Source organism: Syngnathoides biaculeatus, chromosome 6 (assembly GCF_019802595.1).
Source record: "Syngnathoides biaculeatus isolate LvHL_M chromosome 6, ASM1980259v1, whole genome shotgun sequence".
NCBI classification, from domain to species: Eukaryota; Metazoa; Chordata; class Actinopteri; order Syngnathiformes; family Syngnathidae; genus Syngnathoides; species Syngnathoides biaculeatus.
The window spans coordinates 4,966,817-4,984,290 of NC_084645.1; the positions used below are offsets into that span (position 1 = coordinate 4,966,817).

General features: G+C 42.1%; 1 protein-coding gene across 8 annotated transcripts in view; it reads left to right on the plus strand.

The window, feature by feature from the left end:
* ska1 (spindle and kinetochore associated complex subunit 1) overlaps positions 1-17,474 on the plus strand; it is a 56,477-nt gene that overhangs the window by 5,568 nt on the left and 33,435 nt on the right. For 2 of the 8 annotated variants that reach the window (XM_061823601.1, XM_061823602.1), the window contains exon 2: positions 16,979-17,053. The exons of 5 other annotated variants lie outside the window; for them this stretch is intronic. The gene's annotated coding sequence lies outside the window, so the exon portion shown is untranslated. Of the gene's footprint in view, positions 1-9,740; positions 11,693-16,978; positions 17,054-17,474 lie in introns of those variants that run through there. One more of the 8 variants, XM_061823604.1, reaches the window with a different exon arrangement.

Below are 17,474 nucleotides of genomic sequence, written 5' to 3' on the forward strand. Positions count from 1 at the left end.
TTTCAAATAGCTTTTTTTTTTTTTTAAATCCAATCTTCTCAAATGGCATATTTATTTTTCATCAAACAAATTGAATGACAAGGATGCTGGTGTGTGCAAAACTGAATAAAATTCTTGATGGTAATGCTGCGTAATACAAATGGAGGATTTGCTTGTGATGTCACGAAAACCATGTGACTTTGTTTATACATCCATATTGGTCGGCAAGCTACAGAAAAATCGAGGCACGCTAGCGTAGGTTTTGGTTGTTTTTGTATGCTTTCTTTAACCTTTTTCTACATAATGGAGAGCACAAGTAAATGCCTTGATGAATTTTCTTTGACAACACCAAACGGTAAAAATCAGGATCAGCAGTCATCATTTCGTTGCATGCTCAGCGTATAATGACGTTAAAGGCATTTCATTGATTGATTGAAAGGCCTGTTATGTGGACAAAATCAAGTCAATAGGGAGCGATCCATACAGACTATCGAAAAGAGAAATTTTCTTCTGCTATGAGTTCTGCCAATTATCCACACATCTGTTATCCGGACATATACAACTATATTATACAAAATCCTTCCCATACAGTGGTGTGGAATTAAAAGCCTACAAAAGTCTGGATGCATACAAATCTTTCACCGCGCGTTTTGTCAACAAGTTCATGGTCACCTTCATACAAGAAGCTGGATCCTTTATTCTCACTGCTACTGTAATTTTTTTTACACATTTATGTAAACGCTGTCTTGATTCCAGATTGAAGATAGATCCGCATGTAATAGTTACATTTTTTTTTTCAAAAGCCTCAAACATGAACTGTCATATTATAAAATCATCATATCATAAAATGGAAACAAACTCTTCTTGCTTTTGCCTGGATGTACTTATTTCCAAAAAGTGATCCCTGCAAACACGCCTGGTACTGGAAGGCTGCCAACCCTCCCCCCGGCCGTCCACATCTGTTTTCTTTGTGGCGCCGCTGGAATTCGATGAAAAGACTTGTTTTATCCTGTCTATTATGACAGTCCACTGCCACGTAAGTGGTAACCATTATTATATTACACTCTGTATTACACAGAAGATGGATTGTTTTAAAAACTTCTTCACTGTGATAAGACAAGCGTCTCCTTCCAAAGCTTGCCTACCAATATGGTGTCGTAAACAAAAAGTCACAAGGTTTTGTGACGTAGCTGCAAAACCTCCATAAAATAATGTTGATCTGCTTGCATCATCCCCGGTTGATGTCACGCCCCAAGAGCCAAATACCCTGTGTGATTGGTTAGGTTGTCAGCTCCGCACATAACACTGTAAAAGTGCCCTTCATATTAAACAGCAGTTTGTTCATATGTACCCTGCGATTGGCTGGCAACCAGTTCAGCGTGTACCCGGCCCCCTGCATGGAGATAGGTGGGATAGGCTAAACCACTCCTGCGACCCTTGTGAGTAAAGCACTTCAGGAAATGGATGGATATGCAGTACGAATAGAATACAGAAACATTAAAATAAACATAGTGCAGTGCTAGATAAACCAATAAAACTAGCAATTAAAGTGCCCTTGTCATGAAATGCATGATTTTTAGTATGTTATTAATGAAAAAAAGGCAGCCGGCATCGACCCATCCGTTTTTTTCACCACACAACATGATTTTGACAAATGGCTTTTTGTCACTCCTGCCATGAAAATCCTCTCGAGGGATTTGTTTTCGAGACGAAGCAGGAAGTGGCGTTAGTAACAGATGCCCACTCAAGTGGTCTCGTATGTTTCTGTTTAGTTTTACCTGCTGGAAGGTAGTTCTTTGTTCCTTCATGTTAGCCAAAATGCCGTCTTGTTGTATTGCTGGATATTGTTCGAACACTCGGGAGGATGGATTCATTCTTCATATTTTTCAAAAATGCCCGATTCGTCGTGAAAAATGAATTGCACAGATGCAAAGGATGAGAGCTTTGTGGGTTCCAAATGACAGGTAGGTGTGTATACAGCTACTAAAAAAAATAGTTTTGGGGAGTGGGGGGAACATAGTCCTCTCAGAATGTAACAAAAGATCTGCGCACGTATGTCAGGGGTGCTAAATGTGTTGATTATAGCCGTTGGCGCCGAGCGCGGCTTAGGACAAGGGGCACGGCTTCGGCCGGGCTGGTGTCAGGTTTAAACAGCCTAGGTCATTTAAAGTAAAATGATCAATAAAGGAAGACAAGAGGAACTTCTGGCTCGCGAGGAGAACGTGGGATGTATCTCTTTCACAATCTCCAAACCGTTCTAATCACATCTCCACGTCTCCACTTTTTTATTACTTAGCGTGGTCCGCATCACACAAAGCAAATTGTGACAAACAAAGCAACTGTGACAAAAATAGTCCATGTAAGTCTTTGCGAAGTCTTCACCATCCTCTGGATATCGTCAGTCTTTGTTGTCTTCTGCATCACTGTCTGATTGATGTTTCCACGGCACCCAATGTAAATTGATTGCATCACATTGTTAAAGTACATCATAGCAAAATTTCCATGGCACCCAAAGTGGCTCTCGATTACATGGCATCACATAGGCATTAAAAACCCAAGAAAGCAAATATGAGATAACTTTATATCCAGTTAATCCAACATTTCCCTCCTGTTTATCGAAAATTTGCTTAAATTCTCACATCACCCAAAATAGACACTTTGCCAGATCTTCGACTACTTTGATACACTCAGAGGAAAAATGGTTGTTTATGCATTGTCATAACATAACATAGCTAGAAACAGATCAGGCAAGTCAGCCAGAATGCTCGTTCATGATTTGTCCCCAGCAAAGGATACATCTACGCCATTTTGTTCTCCATGGGTGACATTGCTGTGCTAATAAATCAGTTTAGGCAAGATCGCAGACAGAGAATACAGCAAAAACCACACAAAGTCAAAATAGCTGCGAAAACCCCAATGGAATTAAAATAGATGAGACGAGTGATTTGTATTTGCTGAACACACTCATCCATTTGTCCTACATGCAGGTGTCAACACCAGAGTGCTCATTCACCTCACCGTCAAGGACCCTAAGGCCTTTTATAGCCTCGGTCACACAACCATCAGCAGCCATACGGTTCAGGATAAAGATGGATCACTCCCCAAAGAGAGCGCAGACACCACTTTTTTCAGCCAGGCGCATGTCCATGGCTATTTGGTTTTGAAATGGCATTAAGTGGCTCCAAGTTGTTCATGCACAGCCTCAAAAAATACTTTTGAGTCCAATTTCCCAATTTTGACATTGTGGTGGATGTAGTTTATTCTCTCCATGTTCTTGTTGGTTGCACATCACCAACACACGAAAGATTAAAATCCAGTTGCCACATGGTCAGCCAATTTACACTCGGAATACCACGGGAACACCAATGCGCAGATGTTGGATCGTTTTATCCTTGGCATTCAACTGCTCTCTTCTACGCCATTGTGCAAATGAAATTGCCTGTACAGTAGAAGTTGATTCAATAACAGACAGCCCCGATGACGTTCTCCGCCAGATCGTTGAGGTTCATGTCCCGTTCCAGCACTCGTATCCCTGATCGTCAACCCCTGCGTACTGACCTTCGCCTGTTCTCCGACCGACCCCATAAGCCTGACTCCTTTGACACTTCTGCCTTCCTTGATCAATCTCCCGTGTACCGATTCCTGCCTGCCTGCTGACCTTCTCTCTACGCCCGACGTCCCAACTACCGCTGCTGCACCTGACTGCCTGCTCGATCCCTGACCATTTAATAGTAAACGTTTTTCCATTTTTCAAATGGCAACATTTGCTGGATTAAGAGTTGTAGATCTTTCTATTATAATGGAAATGTCATGTTTCGCAGAAGGTGAAACAAAACAGTTAATGCACTTATTTCTATGAAGTCATAAAATGACCTTTCAACGTCATAATCTTATCACAATTTGGCAAAATGAAGACCGCGCTTGTCACCAATGCTTGCTTTATGTTGCAAAATGCTTTTTTCGCTTCCGCCTTCCATTTCAACAATGATGTCATTTTTAAGTCTTCCTTATTGTATCATTTTGTGCAATGGAGCTATTAATTTGGCTAATTTGGTACCCAAATTCAGCATTAATTTGTCAGTCCCAAAAATGACAAATTGATAATTTGGTTGTTGCTTTAGAGTTTGTAAAAATTTTAACCTGTTATTGGCAAATTTTGAGTTTCTTTTTGCTTTGTGCCCGTCCTCAGCCAGATGCTTTAAAAGAGCCACTGTCTTTCACGTTTCCTTATCACGGGACGCTATCGCTACATATTTGAATAAACCATGTAGTTGAAATTTTGACTCCAAATGTTAATGCATACCAAATTTGGCTTTCTTTACCCACTGGGGTTGAAAGAAATGCATTACTTATATCTGTTCCGATGAATATTATTGCATCTGGTCTGAGGGAATTAAAGTGTCAAAGTCAGGCACGCAAGGTATTTTGTATGTCCTGAGGTGCATTCGGCACACTCCCCTTAAAAGTTTTGTCCAAGTCCAGTCTGTCTCAGTTGGTCATTATTTTATGATGTCATGTCTTCTTCTTCTTTTCCTTTCGGCTTGTCCCGTTAGGGGTCGCCACAGCGTGTCATCTTTTTCCATCCTAGCCTATCTCCTGCATCTTCCTCTCTAACCCCAACTGCCCTCATGTCTTCCCTCACCACATCCATAAACCTTCTCTTTGGTCTTCCTCTCGCTCTTTTGCCTGGCATATTGTGAAAGAGGCATTTGGGGGTAGAGAGACGCGTACACTCACCTTTCTGTTCTTAATTTTCAACTTTCCTTTGTTGTCCTGATATCAGTCCTTTTTCGTCATCTCTTCTATGAAACATCATTTAATTTTCTTTCAACATTCTCATCTCTGTCTCAAGCTATTTTCTTCCAATATTCTATATATCTCTTTATTACTACTTATTATTACTTTATTATATACTCTTGCAAGGTCGCTATTTTCTGGCTATTTAACTGACCAGTGAAATTGTGTTGATATCCCTTTATATAAATATTAGTTTTGTGTTGGATAAATTTTTTCCGGCATATTTCCAATCTTTATATTGCAGTGTGTCTCTAAGTTTTTCCTTACTATTATTTTTTCCCATTTGAGTCACTTTAAAGAGAATTATTGCCCTTGTTTTCCACAGTGGTGTGTTAAGTTTACAACTGAAGTTTACAACTGAGAGTATACCACTGCTTCCACTCAATTTTCTCTTGCACACGGGAACAGGGGATTTTATGGAATTTATTGCGAAGCTATTTACACATGGAATTTAAGTGCGCGACAGGGCTCTGTCACCCTCAGGATGTTTTGGGAATTTTAGGAGCAAATGCTATTTACACACGGAATTTAAGTGTGCGGCAGGGCTCCGTCACCCTCAGGAGGAGCAAAAGCTATTTACACACAGAATTTAAGTGGGCGACAAGACTCCGTCACCCTCAGGGTGTTTTGGGAATTTTAGGAGCAAAAGCTATTTACACACGGAATTTAAGTGTGCGACAGGACAGCGTCACCCTCAAACTGCTTGACATTGACTAGTATAGGACAAGGCTCGATCGTGTCTCCTTACACGCTTTAATGACTCCCCGTCATTTACTCTTTGAACCGGTTTCACTCTTTTTAAACCAAAATTGGACTCACCCTGTTGTCTTCCATCCATCTCTGGATCCCATCGGATACCAGCCGGGGGGCTGCACACCAGTCCCGGAAAGGGTCTTTAGACTCAGAAAGAGTCTGCCGTGGCCACGGTCTTTCTGGTATTCAACACACCCGCTGCAGGCGTGAGCATGTCACGGAAACGATCGTTCCGTTACCGTGTTGTTACCCAGCCTGAGAAAACACTGAACCAAAAGTCCGTTTCCCAGATCTCAGGGCTTACTTTGATAAAATTCGCCCAGGTGTGGTATGTAAAACAAGTTCTCAACGAAATACAAGAATCTGTATAAAACGAACCTACATGAACCCCTTTATTTTTAATGATTAAAATGCCCAGCTTTGTCAGTGTGGTTTACAAATGGCACCGGTTTCCACTTCTGCGCTACGCATGTGCAAGGTCGAGTTATTCATATCCGGGTCACTCATACGCTAGTCAAACATGTCGGTTGCTGTTTTATTGAAAGGATCGGTGCTGGTCGGCGCTCAGGAGACAAAGACGACACTCAACAAAAGACCAACGTTCCCAAATGCTATTTCGCCTCAATAAGTGGCATATTTATTTCGACCAAATGCAAGTTCTCAAAACACAGTTGACATTGCGTGAAATCAATCATATGAGCCCCTTACCTATGCCGAGAAGGTGGAGAGCCGTCACCCAGGTAGAGGTCCGCTTTGTCAACCAGCTGGGCGTCCGTACGAAACCCGCAGCAGACTCTACCTGTTTGTACTCTGCATCCCTTTATTATACTTTTCAGTTGCGTGCGAGAGAAAGGGCGGGTGGCCTACCCGTCCCACCTGGCGCCGCAACAATTGTAGCCAATTTACTATTGACACCTAAGTGTGTCCTTCAGGCTCTGAGAAACGTAACAGTCAAGATATCCCACAACAATGTTCGTCTTTGAACAAGATAGTATGGGAAAAACAAGTGAGAGTGAAACGGTCAAGACGTCTTGACCAGAAAAACAAGTGAGAAATAAAAACAGGTGAGTGAAAAACAATTTATATAACCATGGTTGTGCACAATACATTCGGGTATTCGACGGTTATGGGAAGCATCACTAATTAACACTCCTTTCAGTTGCTAAGCGTAAAAGACAAAGAGACCGTGTCCCTAAAGACGTTCCAAAAGTGGACAATATCTGAAAAATTTATTGCCGGAACCAATGAAGAAGGTGAGGTGATAAAGCTGAGGTGTAGAATATGAATATAAAATCGTTTCCCACCGTTTCCCAGGACAAAAATCAACTTAACCAAAAGATCGCTTACCATACTTGCCAAAATCCTCATGCCTGCGCAGGAATCCTCAGGCATCTTGGGATCTGACTCGAAGGACCAATTCAATGTCAGGTTTAAACAGCCTAGGACATTTAAAGTAAAATGATCAAGGAAGGAAGACAAGAGGAACTTCTGCCTCGCGAGGAGAACATGGGATGTGTCTCTTTCACAATCTCCAACGCGTTCTAATCACATCTCCACGTCTCCACTTTTTTATTACTTAGCGTGGTCCGCATCACACAAAGCAACTGTGACAAAAATAGTTCATGAGTCTTTGCGATATCTTCACCATCCTCTGGATATTGTCAGTCTTTGTTGTCTTCTGCATCACTGTGTGGTGTTTCAATGTAAATTGATTGCATCACATTACATAAGCAATGAAGCATTAAAAACGCAAGAAACCAAATATGAGATATATTTATATCCAATTAATCCAACAGCTGGCTCATGCATACTGTCTGGGAGTCTTTTGTTAGTTAGAAGTGATCCTCATATTATCTAAATATGGCTCGTAACGATAGGATAATATTGCCCCAGTCACTTCACTCGATTGTGTCCACGGTGAACGACTTCGGCCGGGTTGGCTCATACATACTGTTTGGGAGTCTGTTGTTAATTAGAAGTGATCCGCATATTATCTAAATACGGCTTGAAACAATAGGATAATACTCCCCCAGTAACTTCACTTGATTGTGTCCACATATTGTCTGGGAGTCTGTTCTTATTTACAGCGATGAAAATCCTCTGGATTTTCCCAGAGTTCCGGATTTTTAAATTTTCATGAAAATTGCTCTGGAAAATTGAGGAAAAATTGCCTAAAATTAATCCGGATTTTAGTTGACAACATTGAACGAACACACGTTTGAGGTCGTTGTTTTCCTTTCACGAGCGTAGCCATGTTGAGGCACAAACACGAGTAACAGTAACGCCCTTCCCCTCGCATTCTCTCAAGACTTCGTTTTTTTTTGTGTGGTCTTGACATTAATTTACGTGTTTATTTCAGAAACGTTGTTAACTAAACGAGCCTGCTCCAAAACAACCGGTATTCTCCCGGGAACAGGAAATGTAAGTTAACCGTACTGAGCACATACGGAGCATGTACGAAAGCGCATGTTCAGAACTGCTTCACGTAATGCGAGCGCATTTATGTCGAAAGTCATCACCATCATGAGCAAAGGAAATTCAGTTACACCAGGGGTGCTCATTGCGTCGATAGCGAGGCACTATAACGGCCTAAAAAAAAAAAAACAAACAAAAAAAACAGACTATCATCCGTCATTTGATTCAGATGTGGCCAATACGTCGAGCGCGTGCACAGAAAGGAGCGTTCTCGCAAGCCGGCCTCCTATTTACGGCAGTCCGTGTTGCGTGCCCCCCGACCCTCCCCACCCCCAACAATACGTCACAATTGCTGACAGGAATGTTTGTTCCAATCTATCACGAACTTGTTACCACGAACACTGATTATGTTGAACTAAACTTTCAGCGTTTAGACCGCAGGCATGAGGATTTCGGCAAGTATGGTAACCGATCTTTCGGTTCCGTTGATTTTTGTCCTAGGAAACGGTGGAAAACGATTTTTCGGTTCCCATTGATAATGCTCATGGGAACCGGTTTTTACATGTACTTCAGAATAAAGCCTTAGCAGGCATGAACATTTTGTCTTTTACGCTTAGCAACCGACATGTTTGACTAGCGTTTGAGTGACCCGGATATGAATAACTCGACCTTGCGCATGCGTAGGGCAGAAGCGGAAACCGGTTCTGTTTGTAAACCACACTGACAAAGCTGGGCATTTTAATCATTAAAAATAAAGGGGTTCATGTAGGTTCGTGTTATACAGATTGTTGTATTTCGTTGAGAACTTGTTTACATTCCAGACATGGGCGAATTTTATTAAAAGTAAGCCCTGAGATCTGGGAAACGGACTTTCGGTTCCGTGTTTTCTTAGGCTGCGCAACGACACGGTAACGGAACGATCGTTTCCGTGAAATGCTCATGCCTGGACCGTGTTTATTCCTTGACAGGCCAGTGCATTTAACTTTTCTTCAGATAAAGTTAGTCAGATCAAGAATTTTTATTGATGAAAAATTTTAGTTTTATTTCATGTTCCACTAGTATCAGTTGAAATTGGAAATGATCATTTCCGAGTTAGAAATTTTAGTTTTGTATTTTAGTTATGTATTTGTTAGTTTTATTTTTAATTTAGTTATGTTATATTAATCCAGTAAGTTATTTTAAGGCCGTCCCTAATCACATCCGCAACTTTATCTGCAAGCATGACTGACCACACCTGTACATTTTTCAAATCTGAGTGACTGTGTGTGTGTGTGTATGAGATATATATATATATATATTAAAGGCAACTCATGATACTATTAGTATTACTAGATGTATGTCTAAGATAGTGAGCAATGTGGTCGAGTGTATCAGTACAACACGACGTAACAAGTTTGAGATTTAAATGATAATAGTAATTACTACAGATCAATTTCTTTAACATGTTTTGTTGTACAGTATAGAAATTCTAGGATATATTTTTGTGTATATTCTATATCTATACTATAATATGTATAATGTGGGGAAAAGGACAATTTTAGATGTCTTTTTACTGAATAGTTCACTTTAATTCATTTGTTTTGACATAAACTAGCATATTTTAGGCATACTTGAATGACACTTTTTTTTGTGCTATCCAGTGATAGAGGAATGGGGGGCAAAAAAATCTGGGCTTGGCTCTTTGAGAACTTCTGCTCAATTTTTTTTTTGGTCAGCACTTACTAATTTTACTTTCAATTTTTGTCTGAATGTTCACAGATATCGTCAGTATGCACCACAGCCATCCATTTATTCAAAAATTTCACGGACCCCCCAAGTTCTCACATTTGTATTTTGAGGAATTTTCACAAAACTCCACTTTCATCTCTACAGTTAGAAGTGATCCGCACATCATCTACAGTGGAGAAAATAAATATTTGAACACTCTGCTATATTGCAAGTTCTCACACTTAGAAATTATGGAGTGGGCTGGATCAGCTACAATTCTGACCCTCAAAGACCTGTTACCAGTCAAATCCATCTCCACTCCAGATATAATCCTGAATCAAATGCGCCTGTGTGAGGTCGTTAGCTACATAAAGACACTTGTCCACCCCATACAATCAGTAAGATTCAAACTTGTAAATGTCCAAGACCAAAGAGCTGTTCAAAGACACCAGAAACAGAATTGTACAACTCCACACCCCTGGAAAGGGCTACGGAGAAATTGCCAAGCAGCTTGGTGAGAAAAGGTCCACTGTTGTTGCAATCATTAGAAAATGGAAGAAGCTAAACTTCACGATATCACCTCATGGGGTCTCAATGATACTTAGAAAAGTGGGGAATCAGCTCAGGACTACACAACAGGACTTGGTCAATGACCTGAAAAGAGCCGGGACCACCATTTCAAAGGTGACTGTTGGTAATACACTAAGACGTCATGGTTTGAAATCATGTGTGGCACGGAAGGTTCCCCTGCTTAAACCAACACATGTCAAGGCTCCTCTGAAGTTTGCCAACGACCATTTGGATGATACAGAGTCATGGGATACTTTTGTAGTCATATGAGACCAAAATGGAACTTTTTGGTCTTAATTCCACTAACTGTGTTGGGGGGAAGACGAATGATGAGTTCCATCCCAAGAACACCATCCCCACTGTGAAGCATGGGGCTGATAAAATCATGCTTTGGGGGTGTTTTTCTGCACATGGGACAGGACGACTGGACTGTATTAAGGAGAGGATGACCGAAGCCATGTATTGTGAGATTTTGGGGAACAACCTCTTTCCTTCAGTCAGAACATAGAAGATGGGTCGTGGCTGGGTCTTTCAACATGACAGTGACCCGAAGGTCTCAGCCAGGAGAATCAAGGAGTGGCTCCGTAAGAAGTATGTCAAGGTTCTGGCCATGGCCTGGCCAGTCTCCAGACCTAAGCTAAATAGAAAATCTTTGGAGGGAGCTGAAACTACCGTGTTTGTCAGCGAAAGCCCAGAAACCTGCCTGATCTAGAGAAAATCTGTGTGTCATAATGGGCCAAAATCCCTCCTGCAGTGTGTGCAAACCTGGTGAATAACTACAGGAAACGTTTGACATCTGTAATTTCAAACAAAGGCTACTGGACCAAATATTAAAGTAAAGTAAGTTGAGTAAATTCAAAGATAAGTCCACATTTCTTGAGTCTTGCATTGGGTGTATCAACTCACAATTCTCAATTCTGATGTTAACATTTCTTGGAGAAGCATTCTGTTTACTACGGCATAGATACAAGTTATTGACACACGTACGGATATGTTATCGAGAGGTCTGCACGTTTTCCAGTATGACGAAAGTCTTGGAGCGAAAAGATGAAGATTGTGCCAGTGAAATAGATAACAACCACAACGTAAAAAACCTTCACATGGGCATGGCTTGAAAAAAGTGTAACCGTGCAGATAGGAATGAAAATGGTATCAACATGTCTACCCAAACACATACAAAAAGTGTATGTTCTGGCAAAGTGCTGTGCACTTATTCAGGAGCACATCCAAACCAGGAAACACACAGGTAAGTTGGACGTAAATTTTACTGGGCACTGGCCTTGTAGAATACACATTTTATCACTCACGTTTATATTTCATGATCTCTTTCTCTGTCTGTCTTTCTCTCTCTCTCTCTGTCTGTCTTTCTCTCTCTCTCTCTCTCTCCCTCACATGAGCGTTCATCTGAGATGGCGACCCCTAAAGGGACAATCCGAAAGAAACTTGTATACTTATTTCTGAAGTATAACTTGTAAGTGCAGTAGCCTATTTGATAAAAATTTCACTCTGTCTACATTTTTATGTCTGAAGTTTGGCAAAATTAGTTTGGTTGTTTGGACTCATTTTAAATTTTCAAAATATTATGATTCGATGATTATGACATTTAACAGTGTGTTATATAAAACGTTTTCGTGCCCAAAGGGAGGTGCACCCCCCTTTCAAACACCCCCGCCCCAGGCAAAACTTTTTCAGTGTTTTTCCACATTAGTCATTCTTATCCCTGTTGTTGGGATCACTCTTGACCTTCCATGTTTTAGTGCATTTTAAAGGTCCACTGTCATGAAATGCGTGATTTTTAGTATGTTATTATTGGAAAAAAAAACGGCAGCCAGTATGGACACAGGCGTTTTTTTTTTTTATTACCACTAAACATGATTAATGTTTACGGCTTTTTGTAACTCCCGCCATGAAAATCCTCTCGAGGGATATTTTTTTTCGAGGAAGTTACGTACAGGGCAGTAGCGCACTCAAGCGGTCTCGTCTGTTTAAACTAGTTTTACCTGCTGGAAGGTGGCTCGTTGTTCCTTCGTGTTAGCCAAAATGCCAGATCTTTGTATTGCTGGATATTGCTCGAACATTTGGAGGATGGATTCGTTCGTCATACTTTTCCAAAAGACCCAATTCGTTGTGAAAAATGGATTGCACAGATGCAAAGGATGGGAGCTTCGTGGGTTCCAAATAACAGGTAGGTGTGTATACTGCTACTAAAAAAAACCCCAAACAAACCAATAGTTGGGGGGGGGGCGTAATCCAATCATAACGTAACAAAAGGTCCGCGTACGTAAGTCAGGGGTGCTAAATGAGTTGATGTGAGCGTCGGACGCCTTCGGTGCAGCAGCCGCAGAAGGAGGAATCACCACCGGCCTTGTCGACAAGGCTGAGCCGGCCTTGTGGATTGCCGCTGGCCTTGTCGACGGGCGGCAGCGTGGATCAGGCGGGGAGGTGGTTTGGCTGTGATCTGCACATCATCTAAATATGGCTCGAAATGATAGGGTAATATTGCCCCGGTCACTTCACTCGGTTGTGAGATGTTCTTTTCTTCGAAAAGAGCTTCCGTGTCAGAATGGGCGTGTTCGTATCCCTTAGTAGGTGGCACAACGTAATTTCAGTGGTGAATGTCCCAGTGTGACATCATGGACAGAAGATGTAGCCAATATGGCGACCACTTGGATGTGGAATGAGACTTCCGCAACTTTGTGCATGCATGACGCGCTCTCCGCTCATATTTTTTTCGTATAGACATTGAAGTGTTTATTGTTATATGTATTTTGCATTACCATATCTATTTTAGAATGTTTATCGGGATGATACTTGGGCTTTAACTACTGCAATGTGTTCTTCATTGAGCTGTGCATACGTGCTTTGGTCAATTTCAACTAGTAAGGAGAAGAACTCCACTGAATTTTATTTTAAGAAGCTTAAGAAACAAATTCAAGCACCGCTGGGTCGACTTAGGCAAAACAAGAAAACAGGAAAGCGTTTAAATTTTCCTCGGTAAAGTAGATGAACAATGATCTCTTCATACCCATTTGTAATGAGAACACTGGATGCATCATGCAGTGTCCATAACCTTAAGAAATGGCGTGCAGACTCTTTCTGAAGAAACAGAATGTCACACAAGAGATTACTTATATGGAAGCCAAGATTTTCTCGATGCCTGCTCTCTTTTGGGGTCTGATGCCCCTCATTTTACTCTTGATAATCACCCATAGATTGTCAATAGGTTTAGATCCGGCGAGTTGGCTGGCCAGTCTAGCATTGTGATAGCATGAACCCGGGTTTTGGTGCTTCTGGCGGTACGGGCAGGGGATGGGTCCTGCTGGAAGATGAACGCTTTATCTTCAAACAGATTTTCAGCAGAAGGTATCATGAAATCCTTTAGAACAGGGGTTAGCAACTTTTAACACTTTTTAACACATTTTGACCCGGTTTCCACAGAAAAGACAACACTGGGAGCTGCACAGTTTTTGACATGTGAAATGAAGATGTTGGTCTACTTACTTTTGTGTGTGTCCATACACCCTCTCAATTAACTCATTCATTCATTGGAGCCTATACCAGCTATCATTGGGCTGGAAGCAGGGTACACCCTGAACTGGTTGCCAGCCAATCGCAGGACACATAGAAACGAACAACAGTCATACTCCCAATCCCACCTAAGGGCAATTTAGAGTCTCGAATCAATGCACATGTTTTGGTTTTGGGAGGAAACTGTAGTGCCCGGAGAAAAAACATGCAGGCACAGGGATAACATGCATACTCCACACAGGAGGGGCTGGGATTTTAACCCCGGTCCTCAGAACAGTGAGGCCAACGCTCTACAGCTGCGTGACTGTGCCACCCAATATGTATGTCTCGAGATCTACATATAAAATCATACATGTTCCCACAGGATGCGCCATCTGAATTGGAAATTAATAACTATGTCACTGCTCAAATTATTTCAGTACGTGGCCAGGTTAAATGTAGATTATTATTACTCATAAATATTTGAATTATAAGACAACATTTTTTAGTTTCACATTGTGGAAATTTGAATTGTTTTAGCAGCTATTATGGATACAGATCGGATGTATTTTGTTGGACTAGATGTTAATATCCCTCATATCCGTGCATAATTCAGCTCCGATGAGGCTCCGTGGGATGTTCAAAAAAGTGATTGCACCCTATGGGTTATCCTTCTTCTTCTTCCTTCTGTCATCAATTGTTGTGCTGATCGACCCACGACACTCTCGAGAGGGTTCAGCAGTGAATCCCAGCGTCCCAGGTTCACCCCCGAGGTGCCATCAATTCTCCTAAAGGCCCAATTGGGGTCTTTCCTCTTTTTCCACAGACACTGGCCGGCCTTTTCAACTGCCTTAGCGAGATCTCTGACTGCCTGCTGATGGACCTTCCCTCGGACTCTGTGTAGCCTGGATGTTGGAGAGGCTATCAACCCTCTGCAGCCAACTTCCACCGGGCGTACCTCTGCTCTCCAACCTTACTGTTGCACTTTTCGGCCGCAAGTCCTGTATACCGCAGCTGCTTCCGCTCATACCCCTCCCCGACTGCCCCCTCCCAGGGCACTGTGAGCTCGATGATGTCGACGACCTTGAGAGAGGCAGACCAAAGCAATAGATATGGTCGTAGGGTGGTAGTTGCAATCTCAGATGGAAAGCAGAGGTTCTTGTCCAGGTCTGCCAGCAGCTTCCAGTCTTGTGCACTGCCCAGCTGTCTGCTGTCTGGTGGCTTGTTGGTGTGGCCGGTTTGACTTTTACCCCTCCTGAACAAACAGCCTTGGTTGCCAGTTGGCTTACAAGGGCAGGAGGGTGTTCACCCTCATCCGCTGGTTCTTTAGAACACCAGTGAGACACTTAAGCACTTGGTTGTGCCACCAGGTGTAACAACATTGAGTAAGGCTGGTCTTGCAACCACCCAGGATGTGCTTCAGTGATAGAGGACTTGGGCATAACAGGCATTTGGGATCTTCGGCATACCACTGGTTTAGGTTCGTGGGAAAAGGCAAGACAAAGCTTGCACTGAACGCCTCCATCTCCCACAGCTCGTACCAGGTGATCTTCCTTGCCTCCACTTCTTCTCAGGCCAACTACTGCCCTTGCTTGGCCTGCGACACAGCTTGGGTGCACCTTTGTGCTCCCTCTTCTTGACGTCCCTCAGCAGTGGCCTTTCTTCATACTGGTCTAATGGCCCCAAACCCACTCCTCCCCTCCTGCACTGGACCAATGAAGTCCTTGTATCTGAGTGCTGCCTTTGTCTGTTCAGTTGCAGCCAGCGGTGTCCACTTCCTCCCAGTGGCCAGGATTGGGGCACTCTGGGCTACCAGGGGATCGCTGAAATCCAGTAGCATAATTTCCAGTCTTACTTTGGCGCACTTGTACTGCTCTGCCTGGATGAAAATGGGCAGGTGTAACATTCCTTTACCGTAGAGCCTAATGCTGCTGAGGTACCTGGGAAGGCCAAGCCACTTCTTCACAAACGACCTGATCAGTCTCTCCAGCTTTTCTACCTTTGAGAGTGGGATCTCATAGAGGGTTCGTGGCCAAAGGAGTCGTGGAACTAACCCGTACTGCAAGTACCAGAGCTTAAACTTCCCAGGAAGCTGGGCTCTGCCGATCCTTTCCAGGCTACTGGCCACATCCTTTCTGAGCTACTCTACTTGCTCTTTGTCCTTAAGAGAGGCATCGTACCATCGGCCTAAGCACTTCAGAGTTGGAATTGGTTCCTTACCAATGTGAAAGCGGTGGTTTGACAGTTTTCCCTTCACAATGGAAATGGTTCTAGACTTACTCTGCTTGATCTTCATGCGAGCCAGCTCGATGTTTTGCTGGAGCTTTTTTTAACAATCGTGCAGTGCAGCATAATTGTGGTAAGTGTGATGCAGTCATCCATGTAGGCTCTGACAGGAGGCAGCCTCACCTCAGGTCTTATTAGCTGCCCACCAACCACCCAGCAAGAGGCTCGGATGATGACCTCCATGGCCAGGGTGAATAGCAGAGATGCTACACCCAGCCGTGATTCCCACTACCAGGTGCTGCCATGCAGTGGTGTACCCTGCTGTTGTAACACAGAGCTGGCTCTACTCTACATGTGTAGTATAATTAGCATACAAGAGAAGAGTTAATTACATTTCTTCTTACATGTACTTCTTGTAGAACATTGCACAAAATCGAAAACAAAATTACTGTCACCACATAAACTATCCTATTCGATCTATCAGCAATGTATTGACTTTATTTTATTTTTTGTAAAAGAGAGCTGAGTTTTAATTTTGATGTGTGAGATGTGAATAATCAGCTTTAATATTGTATGTTCCTTTTAATTAATTCAGTGTGTGTTTGTGTAATACATGCAGTCCATCAATCTTTCAGAAAATGACAGTCTACAGCAGGGGTGCTCAATGTGAAGAGTTTGTTTTCAAAACGAGCCAAGCATTTTTTTCAGATTTACGAAACTCGCGCCAAAATTATCCATTCGAAGCTGGATAATTTTGGCGCGAGTTTTGTAAATCTGAAAAAAATGCCTATGTCTCGTTTTGAAAACAAACTCTTCATGTGTCAATCACAATCAATCAGTTTATCGCTGAGGCAGTTTTGATCGAACGTGTGACAGCGTCCCAACAAAAAAAAGATGTAAGACTATCATCCATCTTATCGCTTGATTCAGGTGTGGCAGATATGTTGATCACACACACGTAAAAGGCACGTTCTAGCAAGTTGGCCTCCTATTTACGGTGTCTCTTTTGCTCTCTCCACGGCAGTCGTGGCGATTAATTGTGACCAGAACCACCCACAGAAAGTGAAAAACCGGAGAGTAGCAGGGGAATTATGTTTATGTGAGTACCAGGACATTTAAAACATGTAAACAGTATTTGCACTTGGCATATTTGAGACAAAAAGAGGTATTTAGTTAAATCTTTAATTATAAAACCATATAAATATAATATATACAGTATTATAAATTCATAATATAAATATAAATTATAAAAAAACTTACTGTATCATATTACTGTATAGTTACGATTCATCACTCAGAGACTTCTGCTGGAGGTGCTGCTGATGTTTGTGTGCGTGTGTGCGTGCGTGTGTATATGTGTGTGGGGGTACCAGAATGTCTAAAATATGTCAACATTTATACTTGGCATACTTGAGACAAAAATTGTAGCAGTACAAGTGTCTAGTTAAACATTTTTATTGCATTACAAAAAGTGACCAAAAAAAACGTGTGACGTCTTCTTCTAGAAAGTGTAGAATGTT